Source organism: Canis lupus, chromosome 7, assembly GCF_003254725.2.
Source record: "Canis lupus dingo isolate Sandy chromosome 7, ASM325472v2, whole genome shotgun sequence".
Lineage (NCBI taxonomy): Eukaryota > Metazoa > Chordata > Mammalia > Carnivora > Canidae > Canis > Canis lupus.
In genome coordinates, this window is record NC_064249.1 from 61,833,883 (window position 1) to 61,858,893 (window position 25,011).

The window sequence follows — 25,011 nt, forward strand, 5'->3', positions numbered from 1 at the left end:
TGAAAAAATAAGCACAGCTGTATTCCAGCAAAACTTTATTTATGGACACTAAAATTTTAATTTCACAAAATTTTCACATCACATACAATATTTTATTTACTTCTATTTTTTCCCATTTAAAAATATAAAAACAAAACAAAACAAAACCCACAGAAACTCAGCCTTATAAAACAGACATGAAAACAGAAAGTGGGCTGGATTTGGCATGTGGGCCTTAGTTTACTGACCTCTGCTCTAAACCATTCTAGTGCATTTCTTCCCAAAGATCCTCTGAGCTATGAATTTCAATGGCCTCTTATAGAATCAGATTATGAAACAACGGAGAATTCCACTGCCAAAGCCAACAGTGGTAATAATAATAGTCACGGTAATAACAATAATAATAAATCACATCTTCAATTGCAGTAAAGAAAGGGCCGGCCCCAGTCTCTGTTTGTCCTGCAGCACTGGGCATGACAGTGTATCCTGCTCTTAGCACAGTGGAGCTCTGGTTGAATGACTAGAGTGCCAGGTTTACACAAGAATCATGCAATATGTTCCCTGAGCCCTGGCGCCACTGGGCATCCCAGATGCCTTTCACTCATCAATCTATCCACCAATCCTGTTTTGTTTTTCCACATTGCACTCAGGGCACCTGACATTACATTATATATTTATATATTCACATGTTTCTTGCTGTCTTCCCCACCAGAATGAGGGCAGGAACATTGTCTGCCCTATTCATTGTTTATTCCCAGACCCTAGAACCAGGCTTGGCATATGGTGGGTATTCAATACACATTTGTCGGGATCCCTGGGTGGCGCAGCGGTTTAGCGCCTGCCTTTGGCCCAGGGCGCGATCCTGGAGACCCAGGATCGAATCCCACGTCAGGCTCCCGGTGCATGGAGCCTGCTTCTCCCTCTGCCTGTGTCTCTGCCTCTCTCTCTCTCTCTCTGTGTGACTATCATAAATAAATAAAAATTAAAAAAAAATACACATTTGTCAACAGGATGAGTCACCTATCTCCATAAATCCCCCACTTGGCATCAGGTAGGTGGGGTCTGAACTCTCATAAATACGGAAAGTCTTACTATGCAAATGGAAATTTCTGCTTCAGAGAGAATCAGTGAGGACCAGGTTACTATTAGCCAAAGTCTCTGTACAGCTGTATAGGTTGAGTAGAAGAGGTAAATGGGGGTGGGGGTGAGGGGCAGCTCACAGTTTCTTCATTGTCCTACACTTCTCCCACAACTCAAAGGATAAATAAGGTCCATTTCAATGACCGAACACCTAAGCACCAATGATTAATGAGTGTATGCTCATTCATACACCAATGAGTGTATGCTTTTGACTCTTAAGCTGGAAGAAGCAGTTTCTCTGCTTGGGTACCCAGAGCAAAAGTTTTTTACTTTGACCCAAAGTCAAAAATAAAGCACTTGCCTACTTCTTGTTCTCAGGCACCAGTTTGGCCATTTCTGGACCAGTTCATCATTATTGAAACGTTTCTGCGCTAATGAGGAATGAGAATATGAAATTTTCATGGTGGGAAATAACTTCTGGTTTTTGCATGTAATTTATGGAAGACGGACTTTTTTTCCAAAAATATTTCTATATAATATTTATAATTTAAGTAGAACCCAACTAAAATTTAAGAAGAAAATTAAACCTCCTAGAGGAAGCACTACAGAAAACCCTGCGTAAACTTTATCTATATCAGGTTGAATGCTCCAGATGGTGGGTATTGTAGCTGTTACAGTTTTCTCTATAGTCATCTGCAAAATAGTTGTCTAGTTTAATTAGTTCTTAAGGTCATGCACAAAATAAAACAGTCCCCATCCCCGAATATGTTGTGATTGCCAGGTGTGTAAGATAGCAGTTAGGTCACTAACTGGGGGTAAATATGGGTTCAGGGCACATACAAGAGGAATGTTTGGCAAGGTCTTTTCCTACAGAGTGATTCTAATCAAGTAGAGATTGTAGGAATCTGGGAAAAGAGGCTTTTTGGTCTTACAGTCACACTGGCACACTGAGCATTATTTACACTCATTGTGAAATTGGTGAGGGGTAGGCTAGCTTATTAATCACTAAAGTAATATCCAGCTCTAAAACTTTTTCTAAATTTAAATACCACCTTAGCACATTCAGACTTTTCAGTGCCTATTTTGTGATGTCAAGAAAAAGCCCCACGTTGTAAAACAATAAACTTCTTTTCTACTATAAGTATTGAAAAGCTCATTAAGTATACTTAGAGCACCCACGGTGCACACAGTTAGGTACAGCAGATATAGAGAGTAAGACAAATAAGGAGTTTGTAGTCTAGTACATTGACCATTTCTTATGTCTTTGTCTTCTATATGCATTCTGTATCTGGTGGAGTAAAAAAACAGGTAAGAACAGATCCCGTGGGAGCTATATGGGACATATAAAATAACCCGGGCTTTGTTGAAAAGCATTCTTATTTCCTATGCAATTGGCATGTGGTAATTATATTTGCTTTCTAATTCCTAATGAGCACTTCTTAAGTAATTGGCACCCTGTTCATGCTCCCCAGTACTAAGAATTACACTGGATCACCTCCACGGAAGTGGTGTATGTGTAATTTGATGAACTGGAAGGGTAAGGCATCCACTGTAATTGAAATCAATTTCCCTCTTGCATTTAATATTGTCACCCTAAGAAGGGGAAAAGAAGTCATGCATAATTATGATCAAAAGGGAGTTGCTCAGGCATTTCAAGGGCTCCTTCCAGAGACGAACTGGGTAAAGTCATGCTATTCCCATGGTGTGGAGCCCAGAAGCCTGCAATGGAGAACCAACTGCTGAGGTCAGTCCGCTTAAACTCGGCAAACCTAATCAAACGCCAACCATACAACATGCACTTTGCGAGGTACGAATTTTCAAAAGAAGGGGAAAAATGCAGCCTCAGAAGCTCTTAGTGATTCTTCAAAGAGTTTACTATTTACTTGGGAAGGTAGGACACAAGAATGAATGGAGACCATGGTCTATGATATAAGCAATTTCAATTCCTTGATACTTATGGGAGAGCAAAAATATATCTTGTAGAAGAACTTTGCTATTATTGCTTATTAGGAAGCAAGCAGAGGTGGTGAATAGGAAGAACAGTGAAGGCATGGAAATAATCATCTTGATTGACATGTTCCCAAATCCTTAAATTCTTTCAAACACAGTCCAAAGCACAGTCACAATTGTACTTCTGGGCTTTCAGAATTAAGGAGTGCTAATACATTTGTTTGAAAAAAAAAATCATCTTCAAAAGAAGCAAGAGAACCCAATTCAAGATGGCAGGCTAAGTATCTCTATTACCTCCCCCAAACCCTACTGAGATAATAAAAAAGATATCCTTAAAAAAATTGATTTATAGCAATTACAATAACAAGATAAGTGTTATTAACCAACAAGAAATCTCATCTAGTTTCTGGACACCAAACGCAGAAGCATTGCACAGGAGAAGTGAAAACTACTAAGGCCCAGATGTCAATGTCATAAACCTGGACAGTAATGGTGTCACTGAGACAAGATTGGAGTGCAGGGAGAGGGAAGATGCTAGAGCATCTCTGAACAGCAGGCCAAGGTTCGGAGGTCCTGACAGAATTGTATGGACTTTATATAAGGTTATCAGTGCAACCACTAAAACAAACATAAAGACAGAAAGAAAATCAGGAATCAAGGTGGAGGTGGAGTAATAGTAAAACAATCTTCTCCTTTCATATCAAGTTGATAGATACAACCTAATGTTAAGAAATCAAGATGTAATTTGGGATTGTTGGGATAACCACCCAAAGTAGTAAAACTAGGCATGATTACCACTATTTACGTCTGAGATATAGAATGCCCAAGAGGAGCAATGAACAAAGACAATTTTACTTTCCACTTTATACTTTCTGCATTGTTTGATTTTTTTAAAACGAGGTATTGAACATTTTTATAATGAATAAGTAAGAAGAGGAATGCTGGAACAAATAAACATTCTGGACTTACAAACAAGAATGGGATCATTTATATATTAGGTGGGGGCAAGAAACAAGACCAGAACAATGCCTAAAATATAAGCCTGTCGTGTTTTTCAAAATATTTTTGTTGGTGGATTAAGTATATGTTTATAAATGCAAAGAAAAGATTTTAACAGTGATTCCCTCTGGAGGAGTGGAATGGGATTGATGAGGAAGGACAAAAGAAGACTCATTTTTTTCTTCTTTCTGTACTTCTGGATTATTTGAAATGGCCACCAGCAACCTCTATAACTTTTGAAACCTAAGAAAATACAATTCATGAAAACCAATAAATTAAAGAAATCAAGATAATGGAAAGAATACATTATAATCCTAATCCCAAATGTTCCACACACCTATGTATCCATTCATCCAGTTAACAAACATATACTGAATTCCTACTGTGGGCTGCACAGTGTATCAATCATAGGTGAAAGGGCAATAAGCGGGATCCCTGGGTGGCGCAGCGGTTTGGCGCCTGCCTTTGGCCCAGGGCACGATCCTGGAGACCCGGGATCGAATCCCACATCAGGCTCCCGGTGCATGGAGCCTGCTTCTCCCTCTGCCTATGTCTCTGCTTCTCTCTCTCTCTCTCTCTCTCTCTCTCTCTCTCTCTGTGACTATCATAAATAAATAAAAAATTAAAAAAAAAAAAGAAAGGGTAATAAGCCATCATCTCTGCCTTCAAGGAATTCACAGGCAAACGCTCGATGGTCAATAAACACAATTATACTACATGGTGCTAAGTGCTCTGATAGATGGAGGCATGGAGTGTGGGAGAAGGGTATAAAAGAGACTCCTAGTCCTACTCCTAATGAGGTTTGTGGGGGCAGCGTTGGCAGGGCTTCCAGAAAGAGTGGTGTCCAAGTAAAGGACAGCTACCTGAGAATCCAGACCCATACACAGTGTATGCTCCTGCAGGTATTCATAGGTGTTTTAAGTATTTGTAGGAAGTAAAAGCAAGCAAGCCACTCTAAAAACACAGCGACTCGGATTGTGGCTGTAGCTGACCCCAGAGCCTCAATCCTTGGCTCTGTTCCAGGAGCTCCAATCATCAAAAGATAGGTGTGCTTAATGAGGCTTCGGTGGCCAGGGCTGGGGAGTAGAGGAAGACAAGGCTCTCCCACTCCCCAGACCCAAGCTCCCTGAGAAATCTGGGAGGCACAGCAAGGTGTGACGGGCATAGCCTGCAAGCCGTCCAAATATGTGAATAATGGTTGAGCGTCTTCCCTTTGAAGATCCTAAAGCACTTGTGCAAATAAAGACTCTCCTTTAACAAGAGGGTGAGCCCGAGGCTAGGAAAGCCGTTTCCCCAAGTCACACCGGGACGTGCAGAAACAAAGCAGACACCGGCTTCTGGCTCTGCCCCTCTGCTGCCATGGGATGGGCTCGGGCCCTCCTCCACCAGGGAGAGGAAAGTTACCAAGGGTTCTGTTGGGGGGTGGGGGGTCCCCGGAGTCGGGTGGCGGGGAGCTTGGTTCCCAGGAGGGTGCTCGCAGGCCTGCAGTTCCAAGGGAGGCGGGCTCTGGCCCCGCCCTGGGCCCTGCAGTACTTTCGGCTGGTTTCTCCAGCCTTTAAAGCCACCATGGAAGTCACTGGGCCCGGCACTCAAACTTCTGACATAAATCTGACCCTGTCGCTGAGATTTCCGTGTTGGGTCCAGCTTCTTTTCTGCAACAGGACAAGATAAAAGTGATAAGACAAGGGCAGAGGAAATTGTGGGTTTATGTCTCCAGGTGGGCTAATTTCCAAATTACACTAGAGAAAATTGCCTAGGATAATTTCACAGGTTTCCTCCGCGGTTCATGGAGCAGGGTGGTTGCACCTGCAAAATTTAATTACACTTGTATTTTTTTATTTATTTATTTTTCCACAGCAAAGATATCATTATAATTGGGGGTTGCTTGCCTTAGCCAAACTTGTTTCTTGCAGGGCCCAGGAGAAACAGTTTTATCCTGGGAATGAATAAATGATGACGCGAGGCTATCTGACATAATTACTCTGCAGATTTCAGGTTACTTCATTTTATCTACAGTGAAATCACGGGAAGAATAACCTACATGAAGAGTTTTGATCTTCACTATGACTGACTCACGTTTGTCTCCGTGAGTTGTGAGATGATGACATAGTTTAAGGTGAAACACAGTACCGTAAAATCCGTCTCTCTGGAGGGATTGAAGATAGGGTGTTTTGAATACTTTGATATTGATAGTTACTATAAATATCTTGCATGGACAAATTCAATTCATCTCCTCAGATATTTGAGTGCCTCCTGTGCTCAAGACCATGTAAGAGGTGCTGTGAGAAATGTAAAAAGCGAAGAAGGCCTGCCCTCCTCAAAGCTCTTGCTTTCTCGACAATTATGAATTTTGTAATGAAAAGAGCACAGTAAAAGTACATACTCACTTGGACCCATTGTGAATGGGAGCTAATCTTCCCTTAATGATTGCAAGCAGTTCAGGACACTGCACTCACCTGAAAGGCAGTGGTGAAGCGTCCCAGGGTAATACCATGAAGCATTAGTTTTTAAAACCAGTATTTGACATCAGCTAATTTATTTGTCAGCTTTCCTAAAAGTAGAGAGGATGGGACGCCTGGTGGCTCAGTGGTTGAGCCTCTGCCTTTGGCTCAGGGCGTGATCCCTGGGTCTTGGGATCAAGTCTCACATCAGGCTCCCAGCGGGGAGCCTGCTACTCCCTCTGCCTATGTCTCTGCCTCCCTCTCTCTGTCTCTCATGAATAAATAAGATATTTTTTTAAAAATAAAAAAAATAAAAGTAGAGAGGAAAACATGTTGAAGATTCTCAGTTATTTGGTCTTCAGCTAACTGGGAAACACTATTGAGAGCCATGGTATTATTTATTAATTATGATGGGCAAAAGACTATCAAACTATGAGCTCCAAAAAAGGAGAAAATCCTAGTGAAATGACAAACTCGATATGGCATCACTGAGAGAGTGGCTGGATCTGGGGTATCAAGTGTGGGCAGCCTCCATCACTAGATCTCAAGAAGGAGACTTTTGGTTGTTAGAAGTGGTACCAGTGGGCTACCACTGGTATTTGGCGGGCAGGGGCCAGGGATGGGGGATGTCCCGCGGTGCTAGGAACAGTCTCAAACAGCAAAGTCCTGCTCTGTGTTCTTCATGACGTTCTCATACAACCCAATATGTAGATGAAAAACTTGCTTATGTTTATCTAAGAATCCAACTTGCTTTACTTATAAATACAGTCCTTTGCACAATTTTAAACACACTAAATTTTCCCAAAATACACCTAACCATAGTCATTAAGAGAAAAGAGTGCCTTGTTTTGTGCAGAACTTTCCAAGAGTCATTCGCCATTTGGTGAATGCCCTCCTCAGCAGGACTGCTCTGGAAACACACATATCAGATCACATCTGTATCGCTCACATTCATGGTGATTCCTCAGATAGCCAGGTTCTAACCGATTCTTTATGCCTTCTAGCAGATTTATGCCCAGACATTAATGATTTGTTGTTTACATTATTTGAAAATTAATTACTTTCCCTGTATTTCCCTTATCACAAGTAAGCCGATATAATGATTTTTACAATTACACATAATATTTACCATCTTAACCGTATTTAAGTGTACAGTCCAGTATTGAGTATACTCACATTGTTGTGCACCATCATCCATCCATAGAAATCTTTTCATCTTGCACAGCTGAAACTCTGTCCCCGTTAAACAATAACTCCTCATCCCTGTTCCCCCAGCATTTGGCAGCCACTTTTCTTCTTTCTGTTTCTCTGTGACTGTTTTGGTACTCACAGAGTAATGATTCTTGAGAGTCTATGTGCAGATAGGCTATACTAGCTATAAATTGCATTACAGGACAGCAAGGAGGAATTTCCTAGTTGTTAGGAAAAAGAGGATTGAGTCTAACAGGGTTAGAACTACTGGTATCTACAAGTCAGCTAACAGTACATTTGCATGGTCTGTATCTTAGAAAATCAGCCTTTAATATAGTAACATATTTAAGATAAGATAAACTCACTCCAAACCTAAGCTCTTTTGAGGACAGCCTTAATGTTGACGTGAATTTCTCCAGTATTATTTCGACTCCTACACAGGTTTGACTCTATCTGAGGAACACGACAACCATCTTGAAATTGAATTTACTCTACTTAACAAAAATGGAAGCTCCTCGCCTAGACTGAGGTACGCTTGATTTACTGTCTCAGGGTTCACCACCATGCTTGGCAATTCCTGAATAAATAATTGCTGCTTGGTTGATGGAAAGACATTTTAAGGAGAAGAAAACTGGAGTGCTTGGCAGCCCTACCCCAAGTGGTTCATCAGTATCATTCCATGTCTCACTTTGCAGTTCCTGCTTCTGGAAGCAACCAAGCACCTCACCTGGTGTCATGACCCCACATACTGATCAGTTTTAATAGGAGCACTGTACTGTCACAATTATCCTGAGTTGACATCCATTAGTCCCTCTCATAACTCTGGCCCCAATAAAATGCCATCCAAAACCAATAAAAAAACTTGCTATAATCTGACTCATGAAGTCGTTTATACCATGCCTGTGATTTCACTTGCCTTGAATTACCTGAGGTAATTTTTTCACACCAAGAGGAATCTCATTTGTCATTCTTTAGTGGTACCATCTAAGAATAAAAATCCTACCAATAGCATGAGGTTTCAGTATTTTTAAATGGATACACAATTAAATACCATCTACTATTTCGTACTCAGAGTAAACTCACTCAGTGAGTTAATTCGTTCTTGGCTACTATACCAAACACTTCATGCCCCTGTTCAAAGAGGCATTATGGAACATTATGTATGGAGGTACATTTTAGCAAAGCTTACATTTGCTACTCTGTGATTATTTTTAAGGATGTCTCTTTGAAATGGGTCACGCTATGACTGCCAGTTAATAATGCACAATCACCATACATGATTCCAGAATACCTATATAAAACATTAACTGTTTATCCTTGAAGTAATTGTGCCAATATAGATGTTTTAAAAGATATGCAATATGGAGTATTCTTGATTATTTCTCCTCTTTTTAAGGCTATGGAAGTTTTCCCAAAGTTTGAAGAATTGGAACTCTGTCACTCATGTAATTACTAATCCATTCATTCATTTGTTCAATGTGTATTATAGTCACTGGTTGTGTATATGCAAGGGACCACACTGGTTCCTGTTAACGCAAAGATGAATGAGACTCAGTCCCTGCCCTCTAACTAGTGAAAGAGTTGTAGATTTTTTTTTTCATATTCAGTGATTACTTAGAAATTTACTCATGAGCCCTTATATTCTGTAAAAGAAAGCTGAGGAATTTTAGAAGTGATGCATATTTACCAGTAGAAATGTTTTATGATGGGTAGCAATGGAAGTAAAGAATTTTGAAATTTCCTCCGCAAAAATATCCTTAGAACCATGGACATAGGGTGCCTGGGTGTCTCAGTGGTTGAGTGTTTGCCTTTGGTTCAGGTCGTGATCCCAGGGTCCTGGAATCAAGTCCTGCATTGGGCTCCCCACAGGGAGTCTGCTTCTCTCGCTGCCTATGTCTCTGTGTCTCTCATGAATAAACAAAATCTTTTAAAAATAAAGTACTCAAGTGAAAGTCCAGTGCCTTGATGAGGATGTCCTTGTTGGATTCCTTCCAATTAATTGTCCATTCTAGAAACTGTCCTTTGCAAGGCTTGTCAGATTTTACCCTTCCTCATCTCTGGGTTCTTCTAAGCATCTTTTTCCTCCAAATTTCTCTATACATTCTTGCAGAGTTAATATTCTCTGCACACAGCTATTTCAGGTCACTCCCCAGCTTGAGACCTATCACACCCTACATAAACACTTCCGGAAGGATAACACAAAGGCTCTCTGCCTCCGTGGAACAACAAGCCCTCCCTTGTTGTTCCAAAGTGTATTTAGCTTGCTTCACCTGGAACTTAGTTGCTTTACTACCTAGTATATGAGTACAGCCTGAGGACAGCCTGATTGGTATTGTTGGACAATGGTTTTACCAATATAAGTCTTTTCTCAAGATTGTAGTCAAGGATCTTTGGTTGCAGAGAAGTTAAGCTCTTGCTGCACACAGATTGCCTATTCTTACTCACAGGCCCCTGGCTGTCCCATAACTTTGGCTCACACTTGACTTTGGTTGACCTTGGTGCCAAATCTATACCATCTTTTAGTTAATTCACTGCTGATATCTAATTAATTCTGTTTCTCAGACAATATATTAATCTTCATTATCCGAGAATGAATAACTTTATGAGCTGTGTATCTCTCTGCCTAAAACTAAGTTCCAATCGGTGATTTCAGGTCTGAGCTAGGAGAAGGTTAAGATCAAGTTAGAGAAGGTATTTCATAACTAGAGGTGCATTGGGAATTATCTGTTCTCTGTGAATAATCTGTGCCCCTACTTCCCCCTCAACAATTAATGTAACAGTTTGGTTGTCATTGCCATGAGAATCAAGGCAAGGTGCCTCCCCCCTTTCCCTGATTTGAGTCCCAAATGCCTTGCAAGAAAAATCTGACAGCCTGAATAGAAGAGTGTTGTCGGGGGCGGGAGAAAGGCGAGAGAGGTAGGAAGTGTTTCTTTTCCATGACATTTGAGCTGTGAGTTGTCAGGAAAGGAGAGATCTGAGTGGGTTTTTATCAGTTACAGAGTGAAGCTCTCTGCTCAAAACGCCAAGCTCATTTCTCAGAGCCTCCCTTGGGGTTCTACAATTTTTAGGTGGTAGCCAAGCATAGTGAAAAAATACAGGATTTGGGGACCTAAATACTGGGTTCAGGTCTGGACCTTGCATCTTAATACCTGGGTGAAATAATTTGGGAGCAAACTGTTTAAAGGCTCACTGTCTCAATGTTCTTATCTGTCATCTGGGGAATAATAATAGCCCTTCTTTGTCGTGAAGTTTAGATGAGATGATACAGACAAATGTGCTTCTTCATAAACTTTAATTCACCATCCAAAGGTCAGGCACATACTATTAAAGATGCCTCAACTCAGGCCTTGATAAAATGCTCCTTGTGCAATGCAGATAGGATTAATAAGCTAATTGACTTTTTAAAATATTAAATAGCCCTCCCCCACCAACAGCTTGGTGGTTCAGTCTCTAAGTGTCTGCCTTAGGTCAGGTCTTGATCCTGGGGTCCTGGGATTGGGCTCAAAAGAAAAAGGAGAGAAGATGGGAGAGAGGAGGAAAAGAAGGACGAACACTTATTTTCCCAAAGAAGATACATTTGGAATGCAACTTTAGGCTTTTCAACAGTACCAACATGAAGGTCAGCGCAGCACAGGAAGTTATCAGGGCTGTGTACACAGCTTCCAGGATTCCACTTCCATTCTATAGAGTTCAGTCTCAAAGTGTTTCAATGGCAGCAAATTAGTTACAAATTAACAGGCAGCAAACAGTGTTGGCCTTGATTAAGCTCTCAATGGATCATTCTAATTACTCTATTTTTTTTTTTACTTCTATTATTCTATGGTGTAACGGTTTTAGATGCAATGATTATATAAATAACTGCCTTTGCACCTTTCCTACCTCCTTGTTTTTGTTTCGTGTTGAAGAAAAGAGATCATTAAAAATGCATGAGCTGGTCCATTTATACTTACCTCCTCCACTCATTCCCCCTTGATAATTCCACTTACATTACTTTTGCTGTATTTGGGGTTTCATTTAACATCATCTTATGGGATCTGTTAATCATGTCTTATTAAACAGAGAGGAAACAGAAAATGAATTTTCAAGTGGCCAGAGAAGAAAATAATATAAAATTTTGTAACTTAAAATTCTACAAATGTTTAAGAAAGTAAGGCTTTGATCGTCTTGACTTTGATTTCATAAACAATGTTTTTCTGAAAATATATCATTTCATTGTTGGTTTTCTTCTGATGGGATCACATACAGAGACAACTGCTTTTTTGACATGGATAAGCGGGAATCACATCTTCAAAGTGGGTATCCTATTCCAATTTGCTGGGGTGGGTGTTTTATTATTTTTTTTTATTTTAAAAAATCTTTTTAGATTTTATTTATTTATTTATATGAGAGACACAGAGAGAAGCAGAGGGAGAAGCAGGCTCCCTGTGGGGAGCGCAGTGCGGTACTCCATCCCAGGACCACTCAGACGCCCCTACGGTGGGTGTTTTAAAAGGAGAAGTACTAGACCTGTGTGTCTAGAACAATAGCAGTTTCCTTCTCATTCTCACATCAGCCCTAAGATGGGTCTTCCTCTAGAGCTCTAACAATTACTCTATTGTCTTACTCTTGAGAAAGCATGTTGGGGTTGCAAATAAATTCCAGGGTGGTTTTCACATAATTTGTATGTAAATAATTTTCCAATATCAACATTTTAGAGTTAATGACATATTTCTTAAAACATTGACAAATGCCTCAAGATTTCTTATCCTAACATAGAGATTAGCAAAAACCATCGAGTGCCCTGTCCTGGGAGATGTACCAAAGCTAGAGATATTGATGTTGTATGGATGTGTCTTCTGAAAAAAGTAATTTGTGAAATAACAGGTAACTAGTATCACAGGAAGCCTGATGAGTATTTGAACTCCACTGGGAGAAAGAGGGATGCAGGGGACGCTTGGGGTCATTTCCCTTCTTCCCTAGCTCCCAGAGAGCTTCCTGTGGCAGGGAAAGAAAGCTTTTCCTCTTCTCTTGTCTCAGGAAGCAGCCTTTTGTGGCACCAACCTCAAAGCTGAGGCCCAGACCAACTCGAGGACATAGGGGCCTAGATTCCTGGGTGGAAAGGAACAGATGGCTTCATCACTACTCTCCCCTCTCCCCTTCAAGATCTGGCCTCCAAAACAGAGCTTGGGGATTATTGTCTAAAGTTCTCCAAGCCACCAGGGGAAATGCCAGTTGTGTGGGCTGTGACTTTGGGATGAGACCACAGAGCCTGCAGAGTCAAGCTGAACCGTCAAGTGCCAGCCTCGTGAATTCAGCACACAGGCTGCTCCAGCAGAATGTTCATGCAGACGGTCCCTGCACAAGCTCTCTCCCCAAACTGCAAATTCAGTCTTCCCAAACAGATTCATCAAGTTGGAAATCTCTATATATACCCACCCTCACCCTCTGTAGGCAGGAGCAATTTCAGAGCTGTCTTCTCAGTGAATTGTTAACCAACTCAGAGCCTGGCAGTGCACCGGGAGTGGCAAGCTTTTGTTGGTTTGTTTTAGGGACAGCCAGAAGGAGCTTGGTGGAACTGGTCTGGTGCCTCTGTAGTGCAGGTGTGGACCTGGTGGGGTAGGAAGTGCAGCCAGGGAAAACACAGACTCGGCTGTCCTTGTGGAATCTGCCCTCCTGCTTACCCTACTCAGGCCACAGATTCAGTGCTAGGATCCTGGGACAGACCATAAAACCTTGAAAACTGGATTTTCAGGAAGAAAAATGATTAAAATTGCCAAAAGCCTGCCTTGACTTTATTGAAGAAGAAATAGTATTTAATTATAGCTATTTGATCACATTTCAAAACAGCAAGGCATTAGATTCAATTCAGTTCAACCAATGATTCTTGGTCCCTGCTATATGCTTGGCTTTGTGTTAGGCATGGGTATAGAATGGACAGAAAGACTATATCCCAGAGGCTTCAGACTCTACTAAGATATAGCTACCTTCAGTTAGAAATCTAAGGAATGCCTATAAAAGAAACACAGTTTTCCTAAATAAAACTTAGGATATCACAAATTCAGAGAAAAAAGTATTCAGTAATAAAATATTCTGTGGGGTGCCTGGGTGGCTCAGTGGTTGAGCATCTGCCTTTGGCTCAGGGCATGATCCCCGGGTCCTGTGGATCGAGTTCCACATCGGGCTCCCCACAGGGAGCCTGCTTTCCCCTCTGCCTCTCTCTCTCCCCGTGTCTCTCATGAATAAATAAAATCTTTTAAAAATCATAAAATAAAATACTCTTTGAATAGCAAATTCCCACAATAATAACAAAAACAGTGATGACATGTATACTTAGTACAGTTTTATTTTTGCCTTTCATCTAATGATCTCAAAGAGTTTAACAACCACTGCTGAGCTAATCCTTAGTACTAAACCTGACTCTTCCATCTCCTTTTGGGGAAAAAAAAATTGGCACTAACACTTCAACATCCCACAGGGAAGAAGTTCTGGAAGCGAAGTATGCTCACCCCCACATAAGCATCAAGCAGCAAATTAGAGACAGTTTAATTTATTCAAAAAAAGTGAGTTGAGACTCACAAGAACCAAACCAAGGCCCACAAAATGAAAGTCCCCGAATGAAGAAATGCAAGTCTCTTTCTTGCAGGTGGGCATGAAAACCTCTCTAATGCACCTTTGTGTATTCTTGTTGGGCTTTCCTTATCTCTCGGAGACCTAAGGTGCAGAGTACATTCTTGGGAAGGCTTGCTTCATTTTCAAAGAAAGAATGGCTTCCTCCTGCTTGAAAAACAGAAAGGAAGATAAAGATTCCATATCCACCACATAATATATAAAGACAACCTGATTCAACAATGATCTCCAAGCCCTTTGATGCCTCCTCTAAGAGCCATATTCAAATGAAGGGAAAGGTTATGAATGAAAGAATTCAATTGTTTGCAAAAATAAAGTGAGGCTCTGCCAGAGATGGAGATGATCTGGAACAGACCTGCTCCCTAATTACACAGAAATCTGATACTTAGCACTCTTGCCTGGCTGTCTTCATCTTCAAAGGACCTGACCGATTTTAATGAATTCTTTGCCTCCTTTCCTTTCATTGACTCCCAGAATAGCTACTCTTTAAAGAAAAGTTGGTCTGACTTTTTTTGAAGACTTGCTTCCCATTATCATATCATTCTAGGATATAGCCATAAGTATTTCTTTCCTTTTAATGATTGGTGATGTTTCCTTTGGCTTGTTTTGAGTAGGTACTGTATATTCTGCAACCTTGAAAAACTGTTCTTTAGGAACATATGCACATATGCAGGTACATCAAAGCCTCTCAGCGGAGATATTATTATAATGAAAAAATAGAGGAGTATGAGCATAAGACAAAGAGTAGGGATGGCTTCATGAAAGCCTCTAAGACAGGTGACCTGGGTCCTAACATATAAGCAGGAATGAATCAAATGCATAAGAGGGAAAGGTACCTGACGCAGAGGGGAGCCACATAGACAAAGGCCCAGGAGATGAATGGTCACTGATGGTCTAGACCTAAGGCACAATGCAGTGAGCAAGAGCCCAGGCTGGGGTAAGGGTAAGTTAATTGGAATGAGGCTGGAAAAGTGGCTTGCTCATGATTGCACGGCTAGGAAGTGGCACAGCCATGATTTAAAGTGGGCTGTCTGGCTCTGAGTCCATGCTCAGTCTAACTTACCACCACTGCCCCTCCTTATACAAAGAATAAGATGGATACAAGGATCTTGCTGACTAACGGATGGTACAGGCAAGTAAGTTTGTGGTTGTAACACATGCAACAGACATCTATGTGCCAGTAACTATACTGGGCAAAGTGAATACAAATAATAATGACAATGATAATGATAATGATAATAATAAGCTCCTGTCTTTTAATGGAGCCCAAGGAGTCTGGTTAAGGAGAGAACAGCAATTATAATACATGCAACTGCTAAAACACCAGTCTGCCCAGAATGGCAGGAAGCATAGGGAAGACTGGCCCAAAACAATCAGAGAAGGTGCCTCAGAAGACTTGAGTGGAGACTGAAAGGTTCACAATCCTGTGGTGGGTGCCATCCATATTGTACGGGATCATGATGACTGCTAGCATTTATTAAGCACTTACAGTATGCCAGGTGCTATTCTAAACTTTTCCCCTACATTAACTCATTTAATTCTCATAGCAGCACCCCCCTCATGCTATCAACAAAGACACAAGCATAAAGAGGTGAAATTTTTTGCTCAAAATTGCACAACACCAATGTGGCAGAACCAGGATCTGAATCCAGGTTTCTGGCACTAGAGCCCCAGCACTCAACCACTGTGATATACTCTCTCATTATAGAGAAGGAGACCCATGAGTCTGCTGAAGTCGGGGAAGGCTTCCAAACAGAGGTAACATGTGGAATCATTCCAAAAAGTTCTCTGGGAGTTCAACCATTGAGCAAGGGGATGAAGAGAATGTTAGGCCAAGGGTGTACGGACCAAGGTATGCAGGATGAGAGACAAGCATTTTTAAGGAAGAGCAATTATTTTTTTGGCTAGATGGTAAGGTGGTTTTGGGGGGATGGTGGGCACCACTAAAAGACCTAGTCTACGTTTCTTGGTTTCAAGGAAGAGGAGCTTCCTCCTCTTCCTATACAAATAGGGCAAGTTAGAGGATCTGAAGGCATCCCGTGGACATCCAAAGACAAAAAACTAATCACAGCCAGGACACACGTGAAGGCTGTTCCGTCCTCCGTGGGTGGCAGTACCCCAGCCTCAGCTTCTACTCTGTTCTCTGAGTCACAGAACAGCAAAGGTGACCTGGATTAAGGTAATGCCATTGGGACTGGAGAGCACAAGCCGAATGGGACAGATGTGATCTGAACATGAGGGAGCAGTGAAGGTGACCCCTGGGCTCCTAAGTTGAGTGCACTGCAGAGACAGGAAATAAGGAAGGAGGAGCAGGTTTGGAGGGAATTATGGACTGAACTGCATACCCCCCAGATTCATGTGTTGAAGGCCTAACTCCCAGGGTAATAGCTGTATATGAAAATGGGGTCTTTAAGGAGGTAGTTCGGTTAAATGAGCTCAAAAGGGTGGGGACCTGATCCAATAGGACTGGTGTCCTTATAAGAAGAGAGACACACCAGAGATCTGCATCTGTCTCTCTCTACACAATCACAGAGAAAAAGCCACGTGAGGACACAGACAAGGCAACTGTCTTCCTGTCCACAAGGCAGGAAGAGAGGTCTCACCAAACTCTGACAGCACCAGAACTATGAGAAAATAAATTTCTGTTGTTTAATCCATCCAGTTTGTGGTATTTTATTATGGTAGCCCAAGATGACCGATACAGGGGGAAAGATAATTAATCCACACTTGAATTAAGATAATACATGGATTTAAAATGAATTGTGAGGGGCATCTGGGTCGCTCAGTTGGTTAAGTGTCCAACTCTTGATCTTAGCTCAGATCTTGATCTCAGCGTTGTGAGTTCAAGCCCAGTGTTGGGCTCCACACTGGACTTGGAGCCTACTTAAAAATAAATAAATAAACAAAATAAAGCAAATCATGAGAATTGGCAGGGCTTTGTGCTTCAGTGGAAATAAAGGGTGAGTGACGGTATGACAGAGGAGGAAGAAGAAGGGATGTTGTCCAGGTTTCAGTCTTGGACAGAGGGTGAATTCTGATGACTTTCACAAAGTCTGAGATTTGGGAGTTGGACCTGGACTGAGAGTAAAGGCATAGTTAGGATTTCCTGGTTATAAGCAAGGAGTGTTAACTGTAGGGATAGAGAGAGACTAAAATGGAAGTGGAACCTCACTGAAAACCAAGGTGAGGATTCTTGGAGGGTTGAGTCCCCTGAGCCCCACCACAGCACTCTCAGTAGGAACGAGCTCCTCAAGCAGGACTGGGCTGATTCAATGGCTCTGCTGCCTTTTTTTCTCACTCTTGTCATAATTCCTAGAGAGAGACTGTTTGGTTCAAGAGTTGCAGTCCAGGCTTCTAGTTAGCCTAGGGATTGGTTGTCCAAAGAACTATCCTTGATCTAATCAGTCAGGGCTGGTGGTCATATGATGGAACACTTGGCTTGTGTGTCCTTTGTGAAGGACAAATCTGTCCCTTCATCAATAGCATGAACAATGTAGGATCCCTTAGAAAGGTCCTGGGGCATTCCAGGCAGTGTAACTGAAACGTCTACCATGGAGGGTGGTAGGAAGACCACTATTGTGGTTTTAGGCATACTAGGCACATTTGTAAAATCTGCACATATGATTTTAGTTCTGTTATTTTTTTTCAACAAATACTTTACATTTTTTGCCAAAAATCTACTGATTACATATTTTGAATTATGTCATACTTTCACAGTAAACCAATGATACTATGGAAATATACTCAAATAGAAGGAGTGTTTTTCTTTTAGGCCCTGGAAATAGAATGAAAGGACCTGGTCTGGTAGATTGTTAAGGAAGTGTAGGTGCTCCACAGTGACCCTCATTAGCTATGTGATGTTGGGTGAGTTATTTAAGTCCTCGGGGTTTCTACTCATCTGGAAAATAGGAACAATTGTCACATATATTCCTGAGAACAACTCAAGAGTGCTCACACAAAAACCAGACCCGCAGGAAACATTCACCAAATGTTAAGAAAGAAATATGGCGTGTATATATTTTTCCAGAGTTCTATACTTTCTGAATCTTCTCCAATGAAGACTTACTGCTTTTATAATCTGAAAAAAATCATGGATCACAGCTTTGCCCTTTTTTTTTTTTTTAAGAGAATGAGCCAGAAAGAGAGAAAAGACAATAAAACAGATGCAATCATGGATCGAGGAGTCTGCTTTTATTTGAAGTAATGACAACTTGTGGCCCTAGGCATATCCTAATCAAAGTATAGACTGTAGGAAGAGTCCACATGAAGAATTATGAGCTCTATACTGGTATCAACTGTGTCCTGGCTCTGCAAATTTAGGTCCCAAAACAGAGTGATTAGTTCACAAGGTTTTCTGCTTTCCCACCCCTCTTTGAGGTTTTTCTGTTTGATGGGGTGCAAAGCCTGGATTTCCAGCATCAAATTAAAGAAATAGAACAAACCCCCATCCCAGGGCTTCTTTAAATATTCAGATAAACCCATGTGCCCCTATCACTTAAATTAAGCTTTCCTAAGAAAAAGTAAGTCAATTAGTTCAAAATGTGGGTTAGTGCTTCTGGGTATTTAAAAGGGGATTTTTTTTTTCTTTTTTAGTTCATTTAGAAACATAGCCACGGGGCAGGTATATACCCACTCCTCAGCACGTCCTGTGAATTGCCATGATATATCTAGATACTAATTTCTGATATCTAGAGCTCCGAAATCCAGTCCTTAAACTTTCTCAAACTTGTGAAGATACTGAAATGTGAACTTTAGATTTTATTTTGCTTCCCCTTTTTATTTTATAACCTTTATCTTCACCATCATTATCCATATTCATCCAAGGGTGCTTGACATTGCTATAGAATATTGAAAAGACATGATTTTATTCTAATTGAACTTCTTCCTTCCTTCACTGAACAAATCATTATTCTCTAAACTTTGTAAACAAAAGCAGTCTCTAAGATATTATGAAATGTTTTTCTAGAGCAAACTTTGTGACAGGTACTGCAAAACTCATTTGTCCAAGTGGTCTGGATGCAATAAACCAAACTTTACCAAAACACAGAGAAAATTAGGTATTTCTGAAGAAGGTAATTTCCGGAAGTAATTTCTAGGTCATAGAACATGAACATTTTTATGGCTTTTGAGTAATTGCCTAATTGCTTTCTTATAAAAGGCTATCTTAATTAATATTAACAATTTAAAAGTATGAGAATAACATTTTCATACAATATTTCGGTATAAAATTGGTTTTTATTTTTTGTTGTTTGTTTTGCTTTGTGTTTACTGAATAGGCTACTTTTTAAAACTGTAGCAAGTAGTTTAAGGAATGTTTTATGTGCCAAAACAACTGTAAATAGCTCCTCCATTATTTATTATATATGTACTTGTGACATGACATTAACATATCTTTACTTCTTTTTCCACCTTAATTAGTATTTCAGTGGCAGAGAAATACATTTTATTAATAAGAGGACTAACAAACACTTCACCCACTTATCCTTTAAAGAGATGTGACTAGAAGAGAAAGAAACATATCATTGATTTTATGTTTAATTTTGATAGCCGTTACATTTGAAGTTTTTTAGTAACCAAGTGGTTTCATTTTCAAATTATTATAACAAAGAGCACACTTTGTAGTTCCACAAAAACCACACTTTACTTATGGAAAACTACATTCCCCTCATACATTACTTGTTTTAAAAACAGCCCAGGGACCAGTAGGTGATTATTAGGTAGAATAGTTACTGGGTGGCAATTAGAAACTTAAGAATTCTACTCCTGTCAATCACCATGTTAAGTTCACTCTGACCTGTTTTTTGACAAAGTACCGAAGATAAAAATAGGTAATACCCTCCTTGTCCCCAGGAGATTTATGCAGAACAGCCCAGGATTTCAATAGAAAATACCTCACGCTGGTCTGGTCCGGTTTGTGGACATTCCTTCAATCTCTAATATTCTTGATTGTCATTTTTTCTAAGACACAGATGGGTCCCTACTTCGAAGAGCCCAGGAAAATAATACTAGTGTTTTAGGTACCAAGTGACAAAGACGACAGTTTCCTAGGGCATCTCTGCTCTGCTCACAATCCAAGTTTAGGACTCCATTTAGTACAATCCTGGCTTTGCAAAATTTGATTCCCAAATCAAATGACACACAGAGGTATTTTAATGGTAGGTAAATGCTCCCTTAAAGACTTTTCTTCTTCAATTCTTTGGTTCCTAGAAGGCTGTATGTGGTCAGGTGGCTAAGGTGTGGACTATGAAGCCAAACTTTCCTGCCCTACCAAGGTCTGGGAGACCCTGGGAAAGTGGCTTAATCTTTGTGAGCCCTTCTGGCCCTGCTTTTCTTTTTAATAATCAAACCTGGCAAATAGAGCCTTAATAAATAAGAGCTAACAGCTGAATGTTTACTACTGTTCCAGACACTGTATTATGTGCCTTACTCATATTAACTCATTTAATTCTTGAAATAATCCTATGAGGTAGGGGCTATTAGCTATCATCCAGATAATAAAATAATGAGAGAACCAACACATTTTAAAAAGGCAACTAGATGGGGCACCTGGTTGGCACAGTGGGTAGAGCATGTGACACTTGGTCTTGGGATGACCTTGGTAGGGCAGGAAAGTTTGGCTTCATAGTCCACACCTTAGCCACCTGACCACATACAGTGGGGTTACATGTAGAGATTACTTCAACAGATAAGATCTTCAAGAAATAATTAAAAAATTAAAAAGGTGACTGGTACATGGTAACCCATGTAGTCTTGTTTCAAAGATAAAGTTTTAAGCAGTCTGCTACATTTCCTTTTGTTGAGGGCAGCTCTCTCCCACACACAAATATTTGTATGTGTACTGAGTATCTATCAGGCTCCAACCACCCTGCTAAAATATGCTAAGGAATTGTATTGAAAATGGACCAGAGATGCAGCAATAAATAAGACCTAGTTTTGCTCTTCTGGAGTTATTATTGTTTTCTTCTACTTTACAGAGCTAGAGTACATGGGTTCTATTTTTCATCTGAGTTCAGAACCTATTACTCAAGATGATCTTCACATGAATTCAACAGAATTTAACAGTGAAACTTTGAAACATAGATCAGAATAGCTTCAATTTGAATTACAATTTAACCTCCACAGTAGTTTACGAATCTTTTAGTAATCAAATCAAGAAAGCAGGACTTGAATGTGATAAACCCTATGCTTTTTCTGGTCTCTGCCCCCAAGAACCCACAAAATTTCTTGAATTTATCAATTTAAATCCTCCCCAAACCACCTAGTTTATTTTTTTTATAAATTTATTTTTTTATTGGTGTTCAATTTGCCAACATATAGAATAACACCCAGTGCTCATCCCATCAGGTGCCCCCCTCAGTGCCCAGTCACCCCCTCACCCCTCCCCACCTCCCCTTCCACCACCCCTAGTTAGGTTCCCAGAGTTAGGAGTCTCTCATGTTCTATCTCCCTTTCTGATATTTCCCACCTAGTTTATTATACTGATACCTCCATTCCTCCATCCTTCAATCTACTTCTGCCATAACTTCCTACAGTATGTTCTCCCAAAGAGGCAATTATGGCAGGGAAATAGTAAACCAAAGCAGTCTTTACGTGTATTTTATTTGCAAACAATAATGCCGCCTTGCAGTTGCTTTTTGTCCTGATTTTTCACTGTAGAAATTCAGATCCATGATATTTTAAGTTTTTTACCAAGAAGTTTCTCGCTAAATATAAATCTAACTAATCTGTTCATTCATTCATTTAATGTAAATGACTGGAGTGCTCATCATGGCCCAGGCTCCAGCTTCAACTACAAAGGTATATCGGTGTAGCAGAAGAAAAAGGCAGATAAAAAGCAACTACATCAATGATATAACAGATGATGCTCAATAGATTGGAAGCAAAAAGGAAGAAGAGCTGAATGTGTGTCTATACGGTATAAAGTATAGACATAAAGTATGAACATGGAGTGGGAGTAGGTGGGCTGTAAAATGAGGGGTAAACATTTGGAGTTTTTCCTTCCAGAATAACCATGTCACTACTTTCAAGTCATCTAAGAAATAGAGCAGCACAGATATATAGATGGTACTTTTTAATGATTATGAAAGCGATTAGAAAATGTGGACCATATTGTTGAACATATAAACATCTCAGCACAGCTTTTATAGTAATGAGTTGTGACAGTTAAATAATTGTAATAAATGTTTCATGCAGCACCAGAATGACTTAATATAAAGAAGCTATGCATTCTGCACAAGAAATAAAGAAATCATCCTTACAAAGGAGCCATCAGTTATAAGTGGTGGGGGAGTTCAGTGGATTTTATGATGGGGCGGAATCAAAGTGGAGGGATCCCAGCTGGGCTGATAGAAGACTACCATTACTGCCTCTTTATGGAAACAAGAAGAAACCTTTTTGATCCTCTCAGTTTTGGTATTGAGTTATGGTACCACAGGATGTTTTAAAGGAATCACTTACCAAACCTGGAGTTGAAGTCCTTTATGAACTCAATTGTAATTTTGTGTTACTGGGTTTTTAAAGTCAAGCAACTTGTGTTTGGTGGTGGTGGGAAGGGCTTTTCTGGGTGTTCTTCTCGATGAATACTGTAGGTTCTAACCTAAAGAGATCTTTTCCAGTATTTGATGAAGAATCATTAAATGGGCAAAGAATTTTGGTAGCTTCTCAGGAGCTGGTGCCACAAAGCAAGTTCATAGTTGCCAGAAAATCAGGCCAAGGCATACTTTCCAAGGTGCGTTTTTCCTATCTAATGTCTGCGAGGGTCCTGCCCGTTGTTTGCAAACTGTCCAGGCAGCATCTGAAACTGTTGTTTTGCTACATCCGTTAAAGATTTATCTGCACTTGGGGTTGTGGGTTTTTTTGTTTGGTTGGTTTGTTTTATTTTTTATTTTTTTGGTTCTGCTGTTGCCCATCACCCCCCCTCTCCCCTTTGGCTTTTGCCGGTAGGGACCTGCCCTGAGGGGTATTTTGTCCTGGGAGCACAAAACTATTTTCTTTTCTGGAAATAAGTTGACGTCAACTGGGAGCTGTTTTTGGTTGCTTTGTTTCCCGGAGCGTCCAACCCAGCACACCGCCTCCGGCAAATTGCAAGCAATTCAAAGCAGCTCGCCCAGCAGGGAGGGGAGCTAGAGGGAGGGGGGGTCGCCTGCCTAAGTGGGGAGACCTGGGGAACCGCTCTGCTCCGAGGCTCGAGAGCGTGGGCCGGGGTCCCCAGGCCGCTCCGGGAGCGCAGCCCCTCAGTGCACTGCGCTCGCGGTGGGGCCCACCGGAGAGCAGCCCCTGGTAGGTAACCTGCTGGGCGCCCACCTGAGTGTTCAGCGCTGCTGGAAGTCCCTGCCCGAGTGTTCGGGAAAACCTTGGGAGCATCCCGGGACAAGGGACCAGGCGTCCGGAAGTAGCCCCGTGCGACTGGTGTGTGCACGGGTTCTCCGGGGCAACTAAGTGCCTATTGCCCTGAGCTCCAGGAAACAAACGCCTTCCTACATATTTCTGGGGGCACTGTGCATTTGGGACAAAGCCCGCAGCACCTTGGGGATGATTCCCGAGGAGTGCAACCACCGAATGCCTCACCTCCCCGGACGGTTCTCGGCGGACAGTAGGGCAGATGAGAGCGTGTGCCGTGTGTGTGTGTGTGTGTGTGTGTGTGTGTGTGTGTGTGTGCGCGCGCGCGCGCGCCCCAGGAGCGGGTGGGGGGGCCGGAAGGCACCGACTTGCTCCGACTTGTTCACACCTGGCGCCGTTTCCCCAACTCTCTGCGGCGTCCAGGGCCGAGGAACCACGCGTAGGGCGAGCACTGATTGCTGGAGAAGACATCGTCAACTCCCACTTAGACGCCCACACGGCCCAGAGACGTAGTCTACCCTCCCCCCCCCTTACCGTTTCTTTCTTTTTTTTTTTTTTAAATTACGAATTGACGGACGGGCTTCTATTGATGCGTAAAGTTATAGAACTGTCCTGAAAGCAAAACGGGGGGATCCGGGAGGCCGGGGGTGGGGGTGGGGGGACGGGCAACTGACAACACTTCTACAGCCTCAGTGCCTACAATTAGGACTCGGGGGCGAATCCGAGGACGCCCCGGAGGAGCTGGCGCGGCGGTCTCATTGCAGGGTCCACGCGCCCGGGGGTCGCGCTGCCGGGACTCGGCTCCGTCGCTTCCCCTGGCCCCTGGGACTCGCAGCTGGCGGGAGCGCCAGGGGACACTGAGGCTGCCCGAGGAGGATCAGATTAGGATGCAGTCCGAGCTCCGGAGGTGGCCGGGGCTGTGCCGCCAAAGAAAACAGCCGAGGTCTGGGGCGGCTCTGGGGGCGCTGCCCGTGGGCCGGGAGAGCGCGGGAGGCGGCGACGCGAGGACGTGCCCGGAGTCTGGGCGCGCCGGGGGCGGGCGCTCGGCTGGAAGTGGGACAGTGTCTCCTATGGGAAAGCGGGACCCGGCGAGCTCTTTGGCCGCCTTTCCAGTTTCGGAGGTACCCGCCCCCGTGCGCCGGAGGCAGCGCAGCCCGGAGGGCGAAAGAATGGCGGTTGGCAAACTTGGAACCAGAGCGCGCTCGGGATCCGAACTGCCGGAATTGCGGCGGGGGCGGGGGCGGGGGCGGGGGCGGCCGGGACCGAGTTCACTTTTTCCGCCCACCCGCCGACGGGCCTTAGGGACGGGCGCTGCTCTAGCTCCAGCCAGGTGGAGCGCCTCGCCAGAGGGAGTCGTGTCCGTGCGCTCCGGGGCAGGGAGGGCGGCGGCCCGCGCGGGTGGGGAGGGGTGGGGAGGGGTCCCCGG

General features: G+C 42.3%; 1 protein-coding gene across 1 annotated transcript in view; it reads left to right on the forward strand.

The window, feature by feature from the left end:
* The window catches only part of KCTD1 (potassium channel tetramerization domain containing 1), a 183,987-nt gene that overhangs the window by 63,611 nt on the left and 95,365 nt on the right, over positions 1 to 25,011 (forward strand). The gene's annotated exons all lie outside the window — the stretch shown is intronic.